General features: G+C 45.0%; 1 protein-coding gene and 1 pseudogene across 2 annotated transcripts in view; one reads left to right on the top strand and one right to left on the bottom strand.

Moving 5' to 3' along the window:
* The first annotated feature begins 2,433 nt into the window (after window positions 1–2,433).
* The window catches only part of Pcgf5 (polycomb group ring finger 5), a 100,918-nt gene continuing 80,976 nt past the window's right edge, over window positions 2,434–22,375 (top strand). For both annotated transcript variants that reach the window (XM_051199608.1, XM_051199606.1), the window contains exon 1: window positions 2,434–2,593. The gene's annotated coding sequence lies outside the window, so the exon portion shown is untranslated. The remainder of the gene's footprint in view (window positions 2,594–22,375) is intronic.
* LOC127233582 (uncharacterized) lies at window positions 21,843–21,955 on the bottom strand (annotated as a pseudogene).

Here is a 22,375-nt window from a genome sequence, read left to right as displayed (position 1 = left end):
CAGTGACTTGCGGAAACAAAGTCTCCTTTGTGACAGAGAATAGGCAAGCCACCAAATTATACCCAGTGGTGCTTGACCCATGAGTGCATGGTGAAGATTAAGCAAGATGACATATACAAACTGTCTAGCACTGTGTGTGCAAGGTTGACAATTCAGGGGTGCCTACTCTGAATGCCTTAATGGGAAGCAGGTCTTTCATACCACAGCCACAGGGATGGTATGATAAGAACTGGGAGAGGGAGAGTTAGGAGGAGGCGGGAAGGAAACTCAAAGAGACAAGTGAGAGGGGATGGCAAAAAGAAAGCCGAAGGAAGTCACAACGGAAAAGAGAGGACTAGAAAGAGAATGGAAGCAAAGAAACATGGGGGAGAACAAAGTGCCAGGGCTGGAGGGGCTGGCGGGAGGTGGAATGTTTGGCTACACTGCAGAAACTGACCTGGAGGGTGAGTCCCAGAGGCAAACCAGCGCTTCACCCCAGCCTGGGGCGCTTGTCACTCATCACTATACTCTCGGCTCCACCTTTCCCTGATACCTGTCATGTGTGAGCCTTTGCCACATGTGCTCTAGCTTCTGCTTTCTCCACGTGGTGACTGCGGAGGTTGAGAAGAAAGGATAGGGGGGAGGACCCTTTGCTCTGAGAGCATCTCCAGGAGAGGCTGCATTCCGTGATTTCTACTCCACTGCTCTGGACCCTACGGGAGAAGTTGCTTCTAGGTGCTACCAATCTCAGGGTAGACTCACCCTCCCCTGGTGGCATTTGCAGTTCTTGCATTGCCTTTGTAACTGATTTGAATTATCTGAGAGAGAAAACGCTCATCTGATGCTCCTCCAGAGTTTAGGTGTTTCCCCAATGGGTCTATATACAGCATACCTAGAGAAAGAAATCCAGGCATCCCGGGAGTCAAGGAGGACCAGGGTCCATCCCACGAAACAAAAGCAATGTTTCATCGGTCACAGATGAATCCATGAACTTCATCAGGACTGGAGGGCTCTCAGGGTCCCTAATCATCTGTGAAAACACTTTGCCTCATGATTTACTTATTTTATTCACTTTGGCCACCATGGGCCTTGTCTTGGGGACACTTCTGCAGCCCTCAGTCATGTTCCACTCAGGCCGGCTGTGAGTATAGAGGCACATGTGAGTATACAGTTACATGTGGAGAGTGAATACAGTGACAGGAAACATGGAGGACACGCTTGGGGTTTGAAGCTCTTGCTTTTGACAAGATGAGGTTTGTGCTCTCGGTTCTCCAGAGACCCCAAGTGCTTCGGACCCAGCAGAATGGAAGACACGAAGACAACACACCGGTTCTTTTTAGTTTCCCTTTCTCCCAACTGCTGGAGCCCTGCTAAAACCTGGCCTTGTTCCTTAAGAAAGCTACAGAATGAAAGTGGGTGTGTACACAGACAGCATAGGCACATGACTGATCCCTAGGTCGGATTGATGTCAGTCGCCACAACGTCCAGAAGACTAAATACAAATAGTGGGAGAAGGGAGCCGAGTCTGGGAACATCTGCCCAGGAAGAGGGAATCCTGATGCTCTCTGGCAGAGAACAGAACATGATCCCGGCAATGCAAATCTACCACAGCATTCAAGGCATGGTATTTAGACACAGGTTCTGAGGTGACAGTTGGTCGGTAGTGAGGAGGTGTGGAGGTCCGCCCCGTAAAGGAAGCTGAGACCATGTGAAGTCCTTGGAGGATGCTCAGCACCAGATGCTCAGCACCAGGGTGAGGAGGTCACTTCTGGGAGGACAACTTCTGAATGTCATGTGGAAGATGTGAAATTAAAATCAGGGAAGCAGGAGGCAGAAAAGAACTGTGAGTGTCCACGGCCAGCTTCTATAAGAAGCCTCGACTTGACCAAAGACACGCTGATATTTGAGCTGCTTTTCTATCTGCTCAAGGGCAAGCTTCCTGTGGAAGCATGGGTGGCCGTGGAGGGGATGGAGTTGGGGGCATCGAATCAGTCGCTGGAGCAGAAGCAGCCTCCAAGCCAGAGAAGTTTCAAGTTTTCTCCTTGCCAAGGTCGCACCACTACAGGTGGGCTACTCCGAGCGCCCGGCGGCCGCTTCGCTCCACGCCCACCCTGCCCGCCGCCCGGACCGTTCCCTTCCAGGCCGGGGCACTGCGGTGGGCTGTGCCCGGCAAGAGCTCCGGGAGCTACGCAGCGGCGGCGGCTGCTCCAGAAGGCCTGGCGGGCGGCGGCGAGAGGCTGTGCCCCAGTTTGTGTCCAATCAGGGAGTGCGGGCTGTGCCCCGAGCCGGGCAGCAATGCGTAAACAAACCCTCTGGCAACTCCTCCGCCCCCTTGGCGCGCTCGCCCCGCGCCCATCGCCGCCGCCTCCGCCACCGCCACCGTCACCGCGGGCTCGGCTGCTGTCGTCCTTCCCCCCCCCCCGCCCCTCCCGCGCGCCAGCACGCCCTCCCGCCGCTGGGCCACCCGGACCCCCGCCCGCGCGGCTCGCACCCCTCCACCCGGCCCTGCTCCGCCCCCGCCCGCGCGGGCTGCTCACCTACCGCCCCACGCGCGCGCGCTCGTGCACCACGCGCCCCGTGCGGCCCGCCCGGAACGTGGCCTCCCGAGAGCTAGGTAAGAGCGATGCTCGGGGACCCCGGTGGTGGCTCCCCGGCTTTGGGAACTTTCTAGCGCGGCTGGTCTTCCGCTGGGCCCTGGGCTAGATTGCCCGCGGGAGCCTCGCGAGCTCAGCCGGTTGCATGGGGCCGCGCGCCGCCGGGGGGTCCCAAGTTGCCCACGTTGCCAGGGCACGGGTGAGGACGGCGCGGCTGGGCCGAGCGGGCGACGGGAGGGTCCCCGGGAACTTTGTCCTCCCCCGAGACGCGCCTGCCAGCACGGCCCGCGGCCCTGGCCCCGCGGCGGCGGCTCCCGGGCTGGAGAGAGACAGGGCACGGTGTTTGAAGAAGCTGACGCAGTTGGTGACGCTCGCGGCTTCCTGAAGGGGACCGGCCACGGCCGAGCGCCTTCGCGAGGGGACGCGTGGGGCGGGCGCTCGGGCCTCCCCCCCTTTCGTGGGAGCTGCGTGGGGAGCCCCTCGGGCTCGGGGCTTGAGCGCCTCTGCCCGGCCGCCCCGGCAGCTCGCGCCCTGCTTCCGTTCGGATTGGCTCGGGCTATTATATAAGATGCCACGGAGAGCAGAGGGGCGAGCGGGAACGCGGCGGCGAGGGCGGCGGGGACCCACCTGTGCGCCACCGCGCGCCCCGGGGGTCGGGGGGGGGGGAACCAGCCCTGCCCACCGCGCCCCGGGACGCTCGCTCCCCGCCACCTCGTCCGGCTCTAGGCGTTTCTCGCTGCAGGCGTCTCTGTACTTTGAGACATTTGTTTAATATTAAGGAAGCTGCGTGTGCGGCCGTCATAGTACGCCGGGGACGTGTGGCCGCGAGCTCCGGAGCGGTGAATGAATCATCGCCCCGGCGGATCGCGCTCCGATGATTCACGCGGGCACCGCGCGCGCGCGTACTCGCCGTGGGCCTGCGACCCTGGAGAGCGGCCCTTCTGCGAGGGATGCCGCCTGGGAGGGCGGGGGGAGCCCCTGCGATTGGGCGGCAGGTTTTTGTGTTTTAAACTTTGAGGGTGTCGGGCTCCCCCACCTTCCCCAGCCCGCCTTGGTGTTTTGTGGGAGGGTAACCAGATTCCACCTGGCTGCGATAATGAGGCAGAGGAGGCGCTGATTCGCTGCAGGGCCAGGTCCACTCTCATTCAGAATTTCAATGGTGACAAGTGAAGGAGGTCTCTAGCTTGGAAAGGCTTCTAGTAATTGAGTCAACTTCAGTAGTTTTCGAGTAATTAGCAGAACCTTAAAAAGTTGATCGGTCCCTTAAGTAGATGGTAATTAGCTTGTTTTTTTTTCTTTTAAGTTTTAAAAGGCCTTCTAGATTTTCATTCATGAATACAGAATGTTTCCTACTGTCATCATTCTTAACCGCTAACTTGACTCATCCCCATCCCACCCCACCCCGCGTTTGGAAGACTCTAGAGCAAAATTTTCTCATTTGGGGCTCACCTCTAGTGGCAGGACCCACAAATACTCTAGATGACTTTACTCACTTAGTTCTTGGTGTCGTCGCCCCCTCCCCCCTCAACTTCTCGATGGTCCTTTTTCCTTCATAGCTCCTAATCGCTAATAATATTTTTATTGAAGCGTTCTGTAGGTCTGCTCTTGCCCTACAAGGATGTAAGTTCCATGGGGGAGAGAACGGAGAACTTTACCCGTTTATTAATTTCCATACTATTCTATACTAGAATTTTTTAAGCCTCATATATATTTGGGGCACCCTATGTTTGTTGGCATACTGAATGAATAAATTGTTTTCCTGGTTCTTGCCAGGACCATGGCGACAGTTGCAACTCATTGCCTTTGGTGGGCAAGCAACCAATACAGTGCTGTTCTGATTTCTTCTTTTCTGATTTCCTCTTTGCTGTTGTCATTTTCTCGTGATCGGTTGTATTTCTCCTCAGGCTGTTAACAGCACAGCATGACAAACCCGTAAGCATCCTGTCTTGCAATGCTTAGCATGAAGAAGCATGTGAGGCTAAGGAACTACCGTGCCTTACCAAGTGAGCAAACCATTGAACATACAGGGACTAGTTGAAAAGGGGAGTGCAAACAGTTAAATCATCGCTGGCCAGTATGTTTCCACTCATTTGAAACACGGGTATTTCTCCATTCCTCTTTCCTGCTAACTGTATACTGTCCATAGTAATATAGTGCTAATTTAAACAAACCCAAAGCCTCTGTTAGAGGCCCTAACTCTAACTTGTTAATGTTGGTAATGCCACAGAGAAATATGTAAAAGATATTGCTTAAATTTAAACTTCTCGATTGAATATTAAAAGGATTAAGCTATAAGTCATCAATATTATGAAAGGAAGAATTGAATGTAGTATTTAATACTCCCAAGGGCACTACCTTGATAAAGTATATTAGTATAAAAAATAAACTTTGAGTCACGTTATTCAGCCTTGATCCTGTAGCAGGACCTCCGGCACTCAGTTTTTCCACAGTCCACTGCTGAATGGGAGTGGTCACCCTTCCATTCTCCTCGTCTTGTAGTAACTATGGTCACTTTTGGAAGTGTAACTTCAAGACTGAGCTCAGAGAACATGGCAGTTTAGCGCCACTGCCACTAGAGAGCTTGTAGTTGCTGGGCTACCTTCCTCCTTTTTCCCAGGTCCCTCTCTGAAGAGACTAAGGCAGTGAAATGATTTGTTCAAGATTCGGAGCTGGGATTAGAACCAAGATCTGGAGTTTATGTCGTTGGGCGCCCCCTGGGTTATTCCGCGAACCAACAGGTGGAGAGGGATTGCTCCCACCCCTAACACCTCTTGCTTATGAACCCTCGGGGAGTAAAATCATGCCTACATGTGTACCTTCCCGTGTCCCACATCTAAGGGATTCAGCAACTACTTGCTGAATGCGGTTGGACAAATGACTTTTCCATTGGGGAAAATGTATGTATGTATGTATGAAATAAAAACTGGGAAAGAAGTTTTCTGGCAAATAAGATCCAGCTTCACAGTTTTATAGTGACAAAGCTACATCATAGTTTTAATGTCTTTAAGTTACAATAAAATGGCTTGAAACTTTGAGTGTGTGTTTCCACTGAGTTAGTCTAATTAGTATCTGGAGACATAGCAGGAGAGAAGTTAGGCCGTGTAGTGGGTCTGATGTCTGGAACAGTGGTCAGTAGAAAAGCTTGAACCTCAGCTCTACCTCTAACTCTCATCTCTACCATGTGTGTGGTGTAGAGAGTGGTGGTGTTGACTCCGCATACACCAAGGGATTGAGTGAGTCTGGCGTAGTGTATAAGAACCTGGTAAATACCAAGCTCTTAATGAGTGATAACTGGAAGATGGTGTGGTGGTATATACACCTGTAATCTCAGGACTTGGCAAGTTGAGGCATGAGGATAAGGAACTCAAAGTCATCTTTGCCTACATAGTGAGTTTAAGGCCAGCCTGTACTAGGTGGATCCTGGTCTCAAAAGTACATAATAAATAAATAAGAAATAAACAGCTGGGTGGTGATGGCACATGCCTTTAATCCCAGCACTTGGGAGGCTCTGAATTCGAGGCCAGCCTGGTCTACAATGCTTCACAGAGAAGCCCTGTCTCGAAAAATCAATAAATAAATAAAAATAAGAGAAATAAAACAAATGGTAACTGCTGCCAACTACACATTTAGGCAGCTATGGGGCTGACACAGAGGGATTAAATGACCCCCAAGGTCTAGCCCAGCTCTGGTTTTGGGAATCAGTTACATTTGTGCATGTTTAAGTAAAGTGATCCCAATATCCCAAAGTAATGTTATGAACTGAAAAAAAAAAGTGCTTCATTTCTAGGCCTCCTAAGAATTTGTTTAATTAACATTGATAAATTAAGTCCATTTGTATTCTATTCATGATGTAGATTAACTTGAACATTCTCTTAGTTTGCTATGTGAAAGACAATGTAAGAAGTATGTGAGTTAATCGGGCTGTGCGAGCCTTTCAAGTTACATAGAGAGGGTATGACAGATAACCAAAGGCTGTGTCACAGCCTGTCAGAGGGTTGTAAAGAAAACACATGGCGATTTTAGGAACAAGAACACATCTATTACTAGACAGAAAATTTGAGGAGGACATGGATGATTTGGCACAAGACCTTAAAGATTACATGGGAGTGGGAGTAGTTCTGGCAGAGATTTGGGGACCGACTTGTATTGAGATTTGAAGGACCATATCCAGAAGGGAAGAAATGTGCTTGAGTTGAAGGCCGAGGGACTAGAAGAGGTTAATGAGAAAGGGGACACATGGAAACATTAGGGCTACGAAGTCTGTTGGGTTTGTAGTGGAGAGCATCAAAGGCATGCTAAGTACAGGGTGGTGTTCTCAAAAGTTACATTTTAAGGCTATGGGAGCAATGTAGCTTCCTATGAGGAACTGTTACAATAGCTTCCAGAAAAGCAGCAGTGCAGACTGGACTCAGGGATGGGTAGATGAGTGAGCTGCCATAGGCAGGAATGCAACAGCACTTGCTGGCTAATTGGATGAAGGAGAAGACAAACAGAATAACAATCTGGGGTGGTATTGGCAGTTATTAAAACACATAGGAAGAGCTGTAGCAAAGCGTCTCCATTAACATGGGTCAGATGGACGGAGGTGATTATAAGTCAGAACTTAAATATGCTCATTCTTTGATGGAATCCCTCAGTGCGCAGTGTTATTAAAATTAGAGATAATGGAGGGCATCATTAAGGTAGGCTGGTAAAACTGGGAATATATGCTTGAGAATATTGGAGAGACAGTGGATGAAGATTCCCTGAAAACAAAATCCTGGCTTTGAGATTAGTTCCCTGGTAGAATGTTTGCTTTTAATGTGTAAGTGTCTGAATGCAATCCCTAACACTGTCCCAGACAAGCAAGGACGGGAAGGAAGATGTCCAAGTGTTTGTGGGTGGGGTGGCTTCCCATGGAGGGGGTGGAGTAGGAAGAAAATTAATGCACCAGGCATTCTCAGGCTGGAAGTACAGGAGCAGGTAAAGGTAACCTCACATCCAGATTGACAGTCTACCTATACTTGTTATACTGATTGAATTTTGAATTGTGGGATACTATTTGGACAAACAATGCCCATTCTTTAAAGAATTTTTAAGTTATAGTTTTGTTTGTATGTGTTTTGGGGGTGAGGTAGTATGTGCCATGCCCTGTGGTTGGGGTCAGAGGACAGCCTGCAGGAGTCAACTCTTCTTCTACCATAGGGGTCCCAGGGACCAAACTTACACTTACCTACCAGGCCTGGCTGTGAGCACATTTACTGGCTAAGCTATTTAACTAGCACCCCTCTTAAGTTTTTTTACATATCAATCCCAGTTTCCCCTCCCTCCCTCTTTCCCACCCTCTCATGCTCCCGACCACCCTGACACCCCCCCACTCCATATGTACGGTGATGCCCTCCAGGAGGGATCATCTAAATCTGCCAAGTCATTTGGAGTAGGGACTATGCCCTCTCTTCTGTCTCTAGATTAAGGCAGTTATCCCTCCATGGTGGATGTGCCCCCAAAGTCCTTTTGTGCACCAGGAATACTTCCTGGTTCCACTGTCTGAGGTCCCTTAGACTGCTCAGCCCTTCTAGCTGAGACCCTTATTTAGGGGGTCTGAGTCGGTTCCATACTGGATTCCCAGCTATCAGTCTGGGGGCCTGTTAGCTCCTCCTTGTTCAGGTCAGCTGTCTCTATGTGTTTCTGTAGCCTGGTCTTGTCTTCCCTCTCTGCATCTGGATTCCAGTTCGGCTCAGTGTTTAGTTGTGGGTGTTTGCTTCTGTTTCCAACAGCTACTAGATGAAGGCTCCATGATGGTGGTTAAGTTAGTTGTTGATCTCATTATCCAGGAAGGGCATTTATGGTAGCCTTTCCACAGTTGCTCAAATTGTTAGTTGGGGTCAGTCTTGTAGGTCTCTGGACATTTCTCTAGGTTCAGTTTTCTCTTCAAACTTATAATGGCTTCCTTTTTTATGGTCTCTCTCTCCTCTCGTCTATTCCTCCCCTGACTCAATCTTCCCAGTCCCACGTGCTTTCCTCTCCTCCCCTTCTCTTTCTCCTAGTTCCCTCTCCACTCACTCCCCATATGCTCTGGAGATCTTGTCCCTTTCCCTTTCTGTGAGAGACCTTATATGAACCTCTTAGAATCCTCCTTGTATCCTAGTTTCTCTAGCAGTATGAATTACAGGCTGGTGATCCTTTGCTCTATGTCTAAAATCCATATATGAGCAAGTACATACCATGTTCCTCTTTTTGTGACTGGGTTACCTCATTCAGGATGGTTTCTTCAAGTTCTGTCTACTGGCCTGCAAATTTCAAGATTCCATTATTTTTTCCTGCAGAGTAGTATTCCATTGTGTAAATGTGCCACATCTTCATTATCCATTCTTCAGTTGAGGGGCATCTAGGTTGCTTCCAGGTTCTTGCTATTACAAATAATGCTGCTATGAACATAGTTGAGCACATGTCTTTGTTGTGTGAATGTGGGTATATGTCTAAGAGGGGGATTGCCGAGTCCTTTGGTAGACTGATTTGCAGTTAACAATATTGTCCCTAGTTAGGTTTCTGTTGCTGTGATTAGCATCATGACCAAAAGCTCCTTGGGGAAGAAAGGGTTTAATTCACCTTACACTTGGTGGTCACAGTCCATCATGAAGGAAGTCTGGGCAGGAACTTGACCAGGAATCTGGAGGGAGAGATCAAAGCCTTGAAGGAGTACTGATTCCTGGCTTGCTCTCCATGTTCTGCTTAGCCACCTTTCTTAGATAAACCAGGACCGCCTACCCAAGGGTTGTATCTCCTACAGTTGGTTAAGCCCTCCCAAATCAATCATCTGTTAAGAAACTGCCCCACAGAAATGATGTTCTGATGGAAACATTTCTTAACTGAAGTCCCCTTTCCTCGGATGATACTAACTCATTGACAAACTTTACAGTTTTCATTAGCACACCAAAAGAAGTGAAATGTTGAGTTCTAAGTCTACATTTAAGAGGTGTTAGGTCTGTGTGATAAGTGAACAGTATTGAAAGAAATCGGAGAAAGTTAAGTAGACATTTCATGTTTGTGAATAGGGAGACTCAGTATCGTCAGGACTTCTGAACTTGATTTATAAATTCAGTGCAATCTCAAATGAAATTCCACTCGTCGTTTTATGGACATTGATAAATTAATTTTAGAGTTTACATAGGAAAGCAAGCACAGTACTCAAGGATGGAGCTGGATGGTTGACATTACTTGGCTTTAAGACTTAAGGATGTGGTGATCAAGGCAGTGTGGCATTGACGAGAGGTTAAACACGCAGGTCAGTGGAGCAGAATCGAGAGGAGGGCTCCTGAGGTCCCACAGAATCAATCAACTGATCACTGTCAAGGAACAAGGGCAATGCGATGGGGCATTGCCTGTTCAGCAAGCGCTGGGACCACTGGGCTCTATGTGAAAACTAGCAAAAGGTAACTCAAAACGAGCCATAAACATAAATTTAGTCGTATAAAACTGTTAGAAAACAGCAGAGGGGGATATGCTGATAACTTTAGTTTGGCTGTTTTTGTTTTTATAATAGGACTGCAAAGGTATAATTCATGGAAGAAAAATATCAGAAATTATACCTATTAAAGTATTCCTTGCCTTCATGGCTTTGATTAAATGTCATTCTGCAAAAGGAGCCACTGTGGAGACAGTATCCGGTTACCGGGGGTTGGTGTGCAGGGAGGGATGAAGAGGAAGAACGTGGAGGGTTTGTGGGAAGTGTGCTGTCATACTATAGTGATGGGTACATGCCATTACATTTCTCTAGAACCATAGCCTATGCAATTAAAAAGTTAGAGCAAGGCAGGATGGATTCTGGATTCCAGAGTAGTTTGTAGACGGGCTTCTTTTGAAATGGATTGGTCATCTTTCGTTGATGTGTTGAAAAATTAAGAGTGAGATGTGAAACTGAGGGGGAGTGGGAAATGTTTGGAAAGCTTACATCATCAGGAGATCAAAAGGCAAAGAGAACTAGAGAAGTCGCTTGTCCTTGTGGAGGAAACATCACTCCTGTGCTGATGGGTTCCTCCAGCATTGCCCAGAACACTGGAAGTAGAGATGGCTTGTTTGTCTCTGAACTGCCAACCCGCTGTGGTCACTCAGTCAAGGACAAGTGAAAATGGAGAGGGGTGATTGGGAGAGGAAACAGGAGCACTTGCAATGTAATGGCAGCAAGAATGAGGAGAAGGGGAAGGTCTGGGGGGCTAGAGAGGGAAAGGCACGAGGAATTTTCAGGTTTTTCTAATTATGCTGTGATCCATTGTGAGTTAGGATTTAAAAAAAAGAGAAAAAACCTCAAGTGAAGCTGAACTAAAGGATGAGGAGAGGACCAGGCCGTTGGAAGAAGAAAGCTGGTAGGTAGTCTTCGAGAACTGTGAGGCTAGAGTATCACAGCAGTCATCTGTCAGTGTGAATATCTGTCCAGCAAGCAGAGAATATATGCATCGAAGTCTGTCTTAGCATTTAGCCCACAGGATTAAAAGAGAAAGGGCAGGGAAGAGAAGGTTATTATGTCATTTAAAAGATGAGGAAGTACTACAAACGTGAGAGGATCCCAGACATGCAGGGCTGAGCTGGGACTGATAAAACCTGGGATTTCTGAATTCTAGTTAGAATCTCTGGCAAAGTAACTGAAGGGTCCGCTGACTCAAATCTCACCTAAGTGTCTTTACTTCTCATGTAGAAAGAAAAATGCGCTAAATACCACACTTAATATCTTTGTTTAAATCGTTTAAAACTTTTTTCCTCCCCCCCAAACCCCACTATTTGAGAACTGGGACCCATGAATCAGACCCATGGCAGTCATACACCAAATAAATTGCTCTGTGAAGAGAAATGGATTGTGGAAGATACATTGAGGGTACCCCTTATTTGGAAACCTCTTGCACCAAAAAGGATATCAGTTTCTTTGTATAAGGTTATTGACTGTCTGCTCCTTACATGCATCTGAGTTTGACCTCTGATGAAGTATTACTACATCAACTAGATGTGCGTGCAATGCTGAGGACAGCTAGCCTGGGCCCTTTGTAATCACTTCCACAGCCATACTTAGTGGAACGCTCCTCCTCTGTGGGAATCTCAGGAAACTCACAGATGTCAAGAACTCAGAACTTTGGAAATTTGGAAAGCTTTCTCCACAAAACATTTTAAGAAGCCCCTATCGGGCTTGTGCATGCATGTATACATGTGTTCATGACACTACCCCACCCCAACTCACATCCTCTCTCAACTGATTCTTTCACTATTTGTAATCTCTGCTGCTGCCCTCCCCTTACCCCAGTTCTGGGACTCGAACCCAGGTCCTTGAATGTTAAGACAAGTTACACTGACAGCTCACTCGTTCTGTTAACTCACTCGTTCTGTTAACAGTTCCGGTTTGCTGGTAGAGAGTCACATTTGATGTATCTTCTGTGGATTCGATGTTAAAACTCTGTAAATAAATAGTGTTATGCAAACGTCAAGGTGTCAGTGTTACCATAGGAAATGCAGTGCCAACCTAGTCTCTGATCATCCTCTTCAAGTAGCTATGCTGAACAAATAGCACAGACAACTGTTGAAATTTGGCAGGACATCGGTTTAGTCTTTTATGTTAGTGATGGCAGCTTTCCTTCTTTATCCATGCCAGACTGGCTACGTGAGATTGAAGCCGTATATTTCCTGACAAGTGGGATTTCTGCCTTATGTATTCTTCTTTTTGGCTTTTTGAGACCTTTTTTTTTTAAATTATAAAATGTAATACATATACAGAAAACGTTTGAAGTGTAAATGTACACATTAACAAACTGTGAAAAGCTAGCATCCATATAATTACCACCTCAAGAACTAAACCCATTTAATTTCTTCCACATGGGGAAACGTCTATCCTGTTAGATGCTTGTTCTGTTTACTTGTTCTTTGGGGGAGTCCTGAATAAGAGCGGAAGGCGTGTATTAAGTTTTGACAGGTTGGAGTATGTTCCTTTTGAGTGGAGTCAGACCAAAGATGCAACATTCGTGTTTTACTTCCTAGTCATTCTTGGACTTTATTTGTCCATGTAGCCGTGAATTTGGATTTTATCCTTAAAGGTTGAAATCTTTTAGTGTCTCCAATTTGTGTTCGTTAGATGAGAATAAAAAGGCTATAATTCCCTGGATGTGAGAACAGCTTCTTAGAAAACACTTAACAGTATCAAGGCAGGTACCTTTCATCGTAAGGTAGACATGAAGTGGCAAGAAGGCTCCCATGAAAAAGCTTTATTGCACAAAAAGCCACATATTACCTTTAATGATGATCTAGGGCCACAAATGCTTTGTCAGGACATAATTTTTTTAATTTTTTAAAAAAAAAATCTATGTATTGTTTTCTCAAGACGGAGTCTTTCTTTGTAGCCCTGGATGTACTGCGACTCACTCTGTTAACTAAACTAGACTCAAAATCAGAAACTGGCCCGCCCATCTGCTCCTGAGTGCTGGGATTAAAGACATTCCCCACTATAGTCCCAACTAGATAGGTAGATGTGTGTGCGTGTATGTATGTATGTGTGTGTGCACACGCGTGTGTGCGTGCGTGCATGCGTGTGTTTAAACTTGCAGGTCCTTTGCGCATATATTATAACTTCTAGCTTTGTGTTTTTATGGGGTGCCCGTGTATATAAACATGTGTTTCTGTGTCTATACATATTTCTTGTGCTTTTTCTTTAACTCTTTGTTGCTTGTTTATTTTGTCCTAGTCCAATTCATTTGCTTTTGCCTTATTTTATTGTATTATTATTCTTGACATGTCTGTTAGTTTTCTAAGGATAGACAGGAAGGTTGTGGATTCGGATTGAGGGGATATAGAGAGAAGTTGGGGGACGGGAGCCATAATCAGAACATATTATATGAAAAAGATACATTTTTCAATAATGGAAAAATAATCTAGTGCCATAAATAATATTTTAAGAGTAAACTGACAAATTAACAGACTAAGAGTCTTCTGTGCTACCTGGAAAAGAATTCTTTATTTAACTTATTTGCTTAAGTTAACTTATTAAGTAAATCTTGTTGTTGAATCTGCACCTTTACCTTTGTACCCCCAAGGGCTGAAATTATTGGTGTGAGCCACTGCATCTGAATTATGATTCACTTGAATAATTTTGTGTGTGTGATTAAAAAAGAAAAGACTTTTCCCACATCTTGAAAAATAATAAGATGACTGGGCAGCTAATAGTTACTCAAATGCCTTCAGCAAAACTCGGCGTGTCAATAGAATAAGAAAGACCAAGCTTCGGTGGTAGTTCCTCTGCCTATGAAATTGAGTTAGTAGTTAGTATGACAATCTGGTGGACTGATCATGTTTACCCACAGCCCTTCCTGAGATGCAGCATTAATTTGATATCCCTGTGGGAAAATAACCTGAGATAAACTTCAAAAGAGAAAGGTTTGCTTTGGCTCATCATCTCAGAGGTTTCAGTATCCTTAGTCAGTCATGCTGTCTCTGGGCCTGGTTCAAAGGAATGGGGAACACGGCCTGGTATGAAGCCCTTCTCTTGGTGGGCAGGAAGCACAGAGAGAAAGAACCAGGGCTCTTGGTCCGATACACCCTCAAAACCACACCCCAGTTACCCAGCTTTTTTCACAACGCCCCACGTTCCCATGGCTTCTGAATAGTCCCACTGCACTGAATGACAGCTAAGCCTTGATGCATAAGAATTCGGGAGGCCTCCAGATCCAGTATTAACAGATATGTAATGATGGTGACCACGAAAAGAGGCAACAGTAGGGAGACAGCTGCAGATAGTCAGGAGATAAAGGACAAACAGTGTGCAGGAGAAAACTGGCGCCTACGTGTCCTGAGGGGTTGGGGTGAATACTGGGAAGAAGCATCCATTTTATCACTAGAATCTGGAGAGGCTCTGGAAGCAGAGGCCATGAGGCAGACAGAAGCCTCCAGATGCAGGACTGTTTGAAAGCCTCAGGGGGGACTTAGAAATCTACTTCTATCTCAAGCAACATCCTAAGGCTAGACTTGTTTTTCTCTGCAGAATGGAAATAAATTAAAGGTTCTGGCTGTGTAATTACCAAGAAAAAGCTAGAAAAGGGTAAAATGATCAGTAAAAACAGAAGTTTAATGAAATTCTACATACTGAGCAGTTCCCACATTTTGTGTCTCAAATAGCCAGGTGATTAGATAGACGGGTTACGAAAATTAAGAAAAATAATCACAAAGAAGACAGAAGTACAGGAAGAATAGGGGAATAAGCATGAAAACTCGTCTGCCTATATTAAGCTGTAGAGAAATAAGAAACTTTCTCCCACAAGAGTAGAGACTGTGGAAAAGTAGCAATGAGAGAATAAAACGTTAATCATAGAAATTGACCATAAAATAGCAATGACAAAAAGTCATTCAAGTGACCTAAAATTTCATTGGGCTGAACCAGAAAAAAATAAAATAAAATAAAAACAAAGAAAAATAGGGGAGAAAAATTAGAATTAAAGTATTATGCCATGAACATAATACATTCTAGAGAGACTGTAGAGAGAGATAAAGGGGAGGAAATTATGTAAGAAATAATGAAAGAAAACTTTCCAGAACTGGAAAGCATTCATTTCAGGATTATCTAAAGAGTCAGTGAGAACACACGAAAGTACACACACATACGCATGCACGCACGCACGCACACGCCCCCTAATGTACATATCACTATAAAACTGGCAATACAATAAGAGAGTGAATATATATTAAATAATATAGTGGAAACGGGTCCTATGCAGAAGATTGAAAATAGGATGGCATTAGGTGGTTTAACACCAGCACCGGATTCTTGGACACCTTTAATCGGAACAGTCAGGAGCAGGCAGGTATCTGTGAGCCTGGTCTGCATAGTGAGTTCTAAGACAGCCAAAGCTACATAACACAGAAACCCTGTCTCAGCAAACAAACAAACCCTAGATTACTGCCTTAAAAATTCAGATGGAAATTTTTTTTCAACAACAAAAAAGCCAACACAAAGTATCAAGTGGAGAAAAAAGAATTAAAACTTTTTTATTACTTCATATTAAAGATCTAAATAAATTATTCTCTGCGTCATTTCACTAAAAGCTACTGGGTGGTATTTTTAAATAAAAAAAAAAATGTGGGAATAAATGGAGAATAATATACGGTATTCCAGAAACATGTAACTAAACAGAAGGCAAAAGACCAAAGAACACTCTAGAATGACAATTAAAACAGTCTAGCAGCCCTAGAGGGAAGCTGTCCAGGTCAGAGAGGCAGAGAGGAAGAAACATGAATTTCCAGGTTAAAAACAAAACAGGCAGCCTGACACCTTTGACTGAGTATAAAATGCCCTTCAGAGGGACCAGCTATTTCCGAGGGCTTATCGATTAAGAAAAACTGTCAAATGAGATTGGTGGAAGGCAATTATAATTTGCCTTACAAGCAAGTGAAAATGGCTGGGCACATGGTGTTTACAAAGGTCCCAATGAGGCAAATCACTGCTGAGCCAGTTAAAAGATTGCTGTGCCTTTAATCCCAGCACTTAGGCAGAGGGAGGAGAAAATTGGATCTCTGACTTCAAGGCCAGCCTGGTCTACATAGGGAGTTCCAGGATAGCCAAGGCTACATAGTGAGACCTTGTCTCAGTAAACTAAAAGAAGTTTAATCTTAGAAAACTTAAAAAAAGTCTATAGAGCAGTAATATAATAAAACTCCCTAAATTGTGATTTAGAAGTTAGTAGGAGTAGTTAGTAGAAGTTAGTAGCTTTTTATTCCATGCTGCAGTTCAGGATGAGCGAGCCTTTTGAGGGTTGGTGTGTCTGTCAGCTTTCTTTACACAGTCTTTTTTCCTCCTCTTCCCCCTCACCTCACTCCCCTACTGTCTGTGAAGGCTTTCCCACATCTATACAGTTGAAAGCTGGGCAGCCAGTGTTTATCTAGATTGTAAGAACAAGGGCGCGTTTGGGAGTGTACTACATCACTTTCACTTATATTCCAATAGCAAGAATGATTACGTGGCCATACCTACAGGCAATATTCAGAATTTTTAACAACCAACTGGTAGCCAGGCCACTGACAAGTTGGAACAGCGACCTGCTATAGAGTAAAGGCAAATTTTGAAGGCTGGCCCTGCTTTGCAGATTTTAACCCTTTGTTTGCTGAATCGTGGGTAATGTTGTGTTGGAGGTCAAAACACCAGCTACCGCTAGCTGTTATGGAAGTATTGTTATAACAGTTGGTTATTACATAAACTGCATTGTGCCCCTGGTCATACTTGACTCCAAAAAAGATTGACTATTATAGATGACCAGGAGGGGACAAAGCTAGCATATAATGGAACATCTGAAAATATATTAATGAAGGTCTATGATTAGCATGTCAGTAAATCTTAGAATATACATGTTTAGGTATATGCAATGAAATATTAGAACAGAGTTTAAAGTGCCTTTGGGTTGGCTGAGAAGGGGGGCAAGATGCTGCTGGTTTCCATTTTAAACTTAACAGCATACATTGGATCTCTTAATTCCCATGGGGTGGTATAGTATAAAACTAAAATTAGTAATAAAAAGGTGATGCAGTGGTCAAAAGGAATTGGAGGTCAACCTGGGTCCAAAGCTCTAGAAATGTGAATATTAAAAGATGAGACACACATTTACTTTGAAGTTAGAACTCTCTGCCACAGCCCTGATTCCAGCATGGCACATTCCATCTAAGAACCCTTTGGGTGAACTTTTACAAATTTCAAACTCTGATGTGTTTGACTATGGGAACCAGAGGAACCAGTTATTTAGAAAACAAACAAACAAACAAACAAAAAAAAAACTTCCAACTGCTTCCAACTTCTCCTTTGCAGTAAGGGCTAACTCCTCTATCCAACTGACATTTAAATAGCCTTGCTTTCCAGAACTCTCATCCTGTTTTCATTTTGAATATGCTTCCAGAGGCTGGTGGTCATTTTTGCAAAAGCTGCTTAACTTTCTCCTCCGATTCTCTGTGAAGAAGTTTTAGAGATCAAATTCAAATAAATGTGCACTTACTGTGATTTTCCTTGAGTCTTCTCCTTCGGTGCTGCTCTTGGGGCTCCCTCAGCTGCACCCTCAAGTTGCCCTCCAGCTATGTCTCTGTGGTTGTTTCTCCCAGCTAAGATCTGCCAGGAACTCACCAAGAACAGCAGTCCTAACTGTGGTTGGCATCACCAGAAGTTTGCATGGCTAGTTAGTTTCACCAGAGGAATTCTAAGGAAGATGAAAAATATTCAAGAAAGGGTCAAAAGAACTATGGTTTTCCAAGATTAGATAGCTTGCTGCATTGGACTGCTGACTTAAGAAATTGTAGAAAAAGCCAGGCGGTGGTGGTGCATACCTTTAATGGGAGGCAGAAGTGAGTTCCAGGACAGCCAGGGAGGGCTACACAGAGAAAACCTGTCTCAAAAAAAAAAAAAAAATGTGGAAAAGAAGAAATTTATTGTATAGATGAGATAAATATTCTGTACATCAGAGAAAACTTTAAATGACAAAAAAAAAAAAAAAAGTTTTCTCCATGTCTCCGTGGTTTCCTTCACTATGGCAGAGTCCCCTCATGAGTCAGATGTGTAAGGGACTAAGTCTTGCTTCCTTCTGATAGTCTGTCCGTGTTCAGGGAAAGTCCAGGCTGGTTGCTGGGAGGTTGCTTTATAATTATACATACTTATTAATATGAGTAGGCCAGAGTAGGCTTTAAGGCAATGGTTCTCAGCCTTCCGAATGCTGCAACCCTTTTATTCGTTCCTAGTGTTGTGGTGACCCCAACCATAAAATTGTTTTCGTTGCTACTTTGTAACTAATTTTGCTACTGTTATGGATCATATTGTAAATATCGGTGTTTTTCAGTGGTCTTAGGTGACCCCCCTGAAAGGGTCGTTCACCCCACAGGTTGAGAAATCCTGCCTTACGGTGAGAGACTGGCCCTCTCATACACGGTTCACAGTTTGCCCACTTGATACAAGACATGTCTGGGACAGTGCTTTCCACAGTTGATTGTGCACCCCAATTGCTGGGATGGCATAATGTTCTCTGGGGAGTTGAGAGTCTGCCCCCAGGGCCTGCATGTACTTTGGGGGAGCAGGATGACCCCAGAAGCAAGGTCTGGTGAGGTCTGCTTCTCGTGGCTGCTTAGCTTCACAATCACCTGAGGGCTTTAAAAACACTGCTTGCTACCTGGGACCTAATTGTAGTGACTGTGATTGAGTGGGGGAGGGCCAGGCCCCGAAGTGTGTACTGATACCTGTGAGTCACCTATAGCTGCCTCTGATTCGACACCCTTGTGCAAGTAGTTAAGTGCAAGGGTTAAGAGCCACTGCCACAAGATCGGCACGCTTTTGCTCTGACTCATGGCTAAAAAGCTTCCTGTGTGGACCCAGTAGCAACCCAGGAGGTACCTTAGGTGACCTTCTAAGATGTAAATACAGTCACTTTGTGGATGTGTCTGTGAAGAAGAGATTGTTCTCAGTTAGCAGGTCCCTGGAGGTGAGCTGAATGTTGCTGCCTGGGGACACACCCACAAAGAAAAATGGTCTGTTCTTAAAGTACCCAGATGGTGTCCCAGGATACAGGAAGGAGGTGAAGGGTGAGTGAATGTGGTATCTCTCAGCTCAGGAGACCCTTTATCCTCTGTGTCCCTGCACCAGGAAGAGATCAGGCAGACGGTGAGTTATGAGCACAACTTGGATGCTTTGAGGTTTCTTAAGAAACATCTGTGTGTTTACTTCTTACTGTGTCTCTATATGTTTGTGTATGAATACATGCACTGGTGAAATTTCCACACTGATAGAATTCTAGCATTTACATGATCCCTTTGCCAAGTTGTAGGAAGTTTTAGACTATTTTCTGTACACTCGCTTGCCCCTCTCCCCACCTGGTGGAAGGACTGTTGCTGTTCTCAGGGCTTCGGTGCCTTCTGACAGCGATTCGTCAGCTTGCTCAAAACCAAAGCCCTGGCTTCAAGAGTTAACTGTTTCACTATTATCACAAAACAGTCTCAGCAAAACAGGAAGCAGCTACGCTAACATTATGTTAGTGACTTCGCAGAATACACTTCAGAGCTCACGGGTTAAAATCGAATATAATTGTGCTGTTAATAGGTTGGAATTCTTGGAGCTAGCGATGTGGCTCAGCTTGTGAAGGTATCTACTCCAAGCATGATGACCTGAGTTGGGTTTCCAGAACCCCATGAAAGAAGGGTAGAGCTGACTCCCTCGTGTTGTCTTCCGAGCTCAGCAGGTGTACGCCATGGCACATGGGCAAGCTTGTGTGTGCAGTGGCATGTGTACATAAACACTCTCTCTCTCTCTCTCTCTCTCTCTCACTCACTCACACACACACACACACACACACACACACACACGAATGTAAGAGAAGTTGGAATTCTCTACCTTCTCACTATTCAGCCATAAACTATAACTTGGTCTTCCATTGAGGCCACTTTCTTCAGCCAGTCACTCATTATTAACTTCCAATATTAACTTCCTCACCCACCCCATTTGTCTCTTAGAAAAGAGTCCATCTATGTGGAGATCTGTCTACACCCACCTCTTGTCAGAGAATAAAGCCCAAATCCCTGGGTGTCATGTTGAGCCTTCTGACCAGGGCCTCTGTTTTCTCTACCCTTGGGGCCTGTTACTTGCCCAGATGGAGCTTATGAGTCCTTGGCTGAGATTGAGAATCGGGATAGTGGCGACTCAGAGAAGAACAGATACATAAAAGAGAGATTTGGACAGAAGGGTGGTAGGTGACACAAGGGGCATGAGTGGTCACTGGGCAGCATTACAGGCCTGCTGACCTTGTCACTGTGGGTTTAAAGTGAGACCATTGAGCTTACAGCCTCTGTGGTATGGGTGCAAGGCAAGGGAACATCACATTCCTTACATTCTGCTAGCACTGAGGAAGCAATTCCATTTCTGGTCACTGCTTTTGTGTGTGAAACACATTATCTTTCCATGCCAAAATCATCATCATCATTATCATTATTATTATTATTATTTTGTTTTTAATTATTCTTCCTGACATGGCAGTCCTTCTCCTCCCCCAGTATCTCTGCCCCCACCTCAACTCTCCCCAAATCTACTCTCCCTCTGTCACCCCTCAGAAAAGAACAGGCCTCTCAGGGACATCAACCAAACATGGAATAATATGCTACTATAAGAACAGGCACAAATTATCACATCAAGGCTGCTGGATAAGGCAACCCTGTAGCAGGAAAATGGTCCCATAAGTAGGCAAAAGAAAATTCTTGAAACAGCCTAAATGCCCCCCAACTGAAGAATGGATAAAGAAAATGTGGTATATTTACACAATGGAATACTACTCAGTGGTAAGAAACAGTGACATCCTAAAATTCTAAGGCAAATGGACAGAACTAGAAAAAAACATTCTGAGTGAAGTAACCCAAAACCAGAAAGACAAATATAGTATATACTCACTCATAAGTGGATAGCAGACATAAAACAAAAGATACCCAGCATACAATCCACAACCCCAGAGAAGCTAGAACCCTTTCCAGAAATGGATGGAAGCAGATGCAGAAATCTGTAACTAACTAATAGGCCAAGCTTCTGGAGTACAATCGAAGTGAGAGAGGAGTGAAAAAATGAACAAAGGAGTCAAGACCATGATGAGGAAACCCACAAAATCAGCTGACCTGAGCTAGTGAGAGATCACTGACTCAGGTCTGACAAATGGGGAGCCTGCATAAGACCAAACTAGACTACCTTAATATAGGTGACACTGGTGTGACTGGGACAGTATATGAGGACACTGGCAGTGGGCCCAAGATCTAACACTAATGCACAAACTGACTTAGTGGAGCCCATTCTATATATGGAGAGACACACCTTGCTCAGCCTAGACACGGGTGTGGGGGTGGAGAGGTGCCTAGGACCTGCCTCAGCAAGATGATGGGACAGACTTAGACTTCCTAGGGGAGGCCTTACCTTCTCCAAGGAGCAGATGGGAGAAGGGCAGGGCGAGTGGGGGGAGCAGGAGGAGAGGAAGGAGCAGAATCCGGGATTGGAATGTAAAAAATAAATTATAAAAAAGGAAAAAATTCTTTTTAATTTTGGTCTGTTTCAATTCTTATAATCTTTAAGGAATAAAGGATCAATAAGCACAGTAATCAATCAGAGCTAGGCAGCAAAGAGTGACTGTGACCACGAGCAGTCAGCATACAGAAGATGGTGCTTAGGAAACCTTTAACAAGTCTGTGATGTCATGCTTTCAAAGATTAAGAGAGCAGAGTTATTCTTTGATCAAACAAAACATACAGCCATAAGTTCCTTAAGGCAACTGGGAAAAGAATACAGAACGCTTCACAGATTTGAGTGTCATCCTTGCAAAGGGGCCATGCTAATCTTCTCTGAACTGTTCCAGTTTTAGTATATGTGCTGCCAAAGTGAATGTGCGCACGCACGCACGCACGCACGCACGCGCGCGCGCGCACACACACACACACACACAATCTTTTGTGCAGACTGCTACTGGCAGTTTTCTCCTTATGCCTTCATCCCCCTGATACTTGGTCATCTCCTTCCATTCTTTTCCCACTATCATTGCATTTGCTGTGCTACCACTATGCCCCTTATACTTTCCTCCACCGTGTTGTGCATTCAGCAGTGGTTAAGCTGCAAACTTTTAATCTCAGTTTATAACAGAGAAATACATAGCTAAAAGTTGCATTGCTTTAATTTTTATTATATCTTTCCCTACCAAATATAAATTTGTGACATGTTCTTTCCAAATAGTTACAGAAACTTACATATGCATAAATGTAGATATACCTATCTGTACAAAAATAGGAAAAGGAAAAGCCACCATAAATATTAAATA

The sequence above is a fragment of the Phodopus roborovskii genome, unplaced genomic scaffold (assembly GCF_943737965.1).
Source record: "Phodopus roborovskii unplaced genomic scaffold, PHOROB, whole genome shotgun sequence".
Taxonomy (NCBI): domain Eukaryota; kingdom Metazoa; phylum Chordata; class Mammalia; order Rodentia; family Cricetidae; genus Phodopus; species Phodopus roborovskii.
Note: the sequence above shows the minus strand (reverse complement) of the source record. Positions and strands in the feature narration are given on the sequence as shown.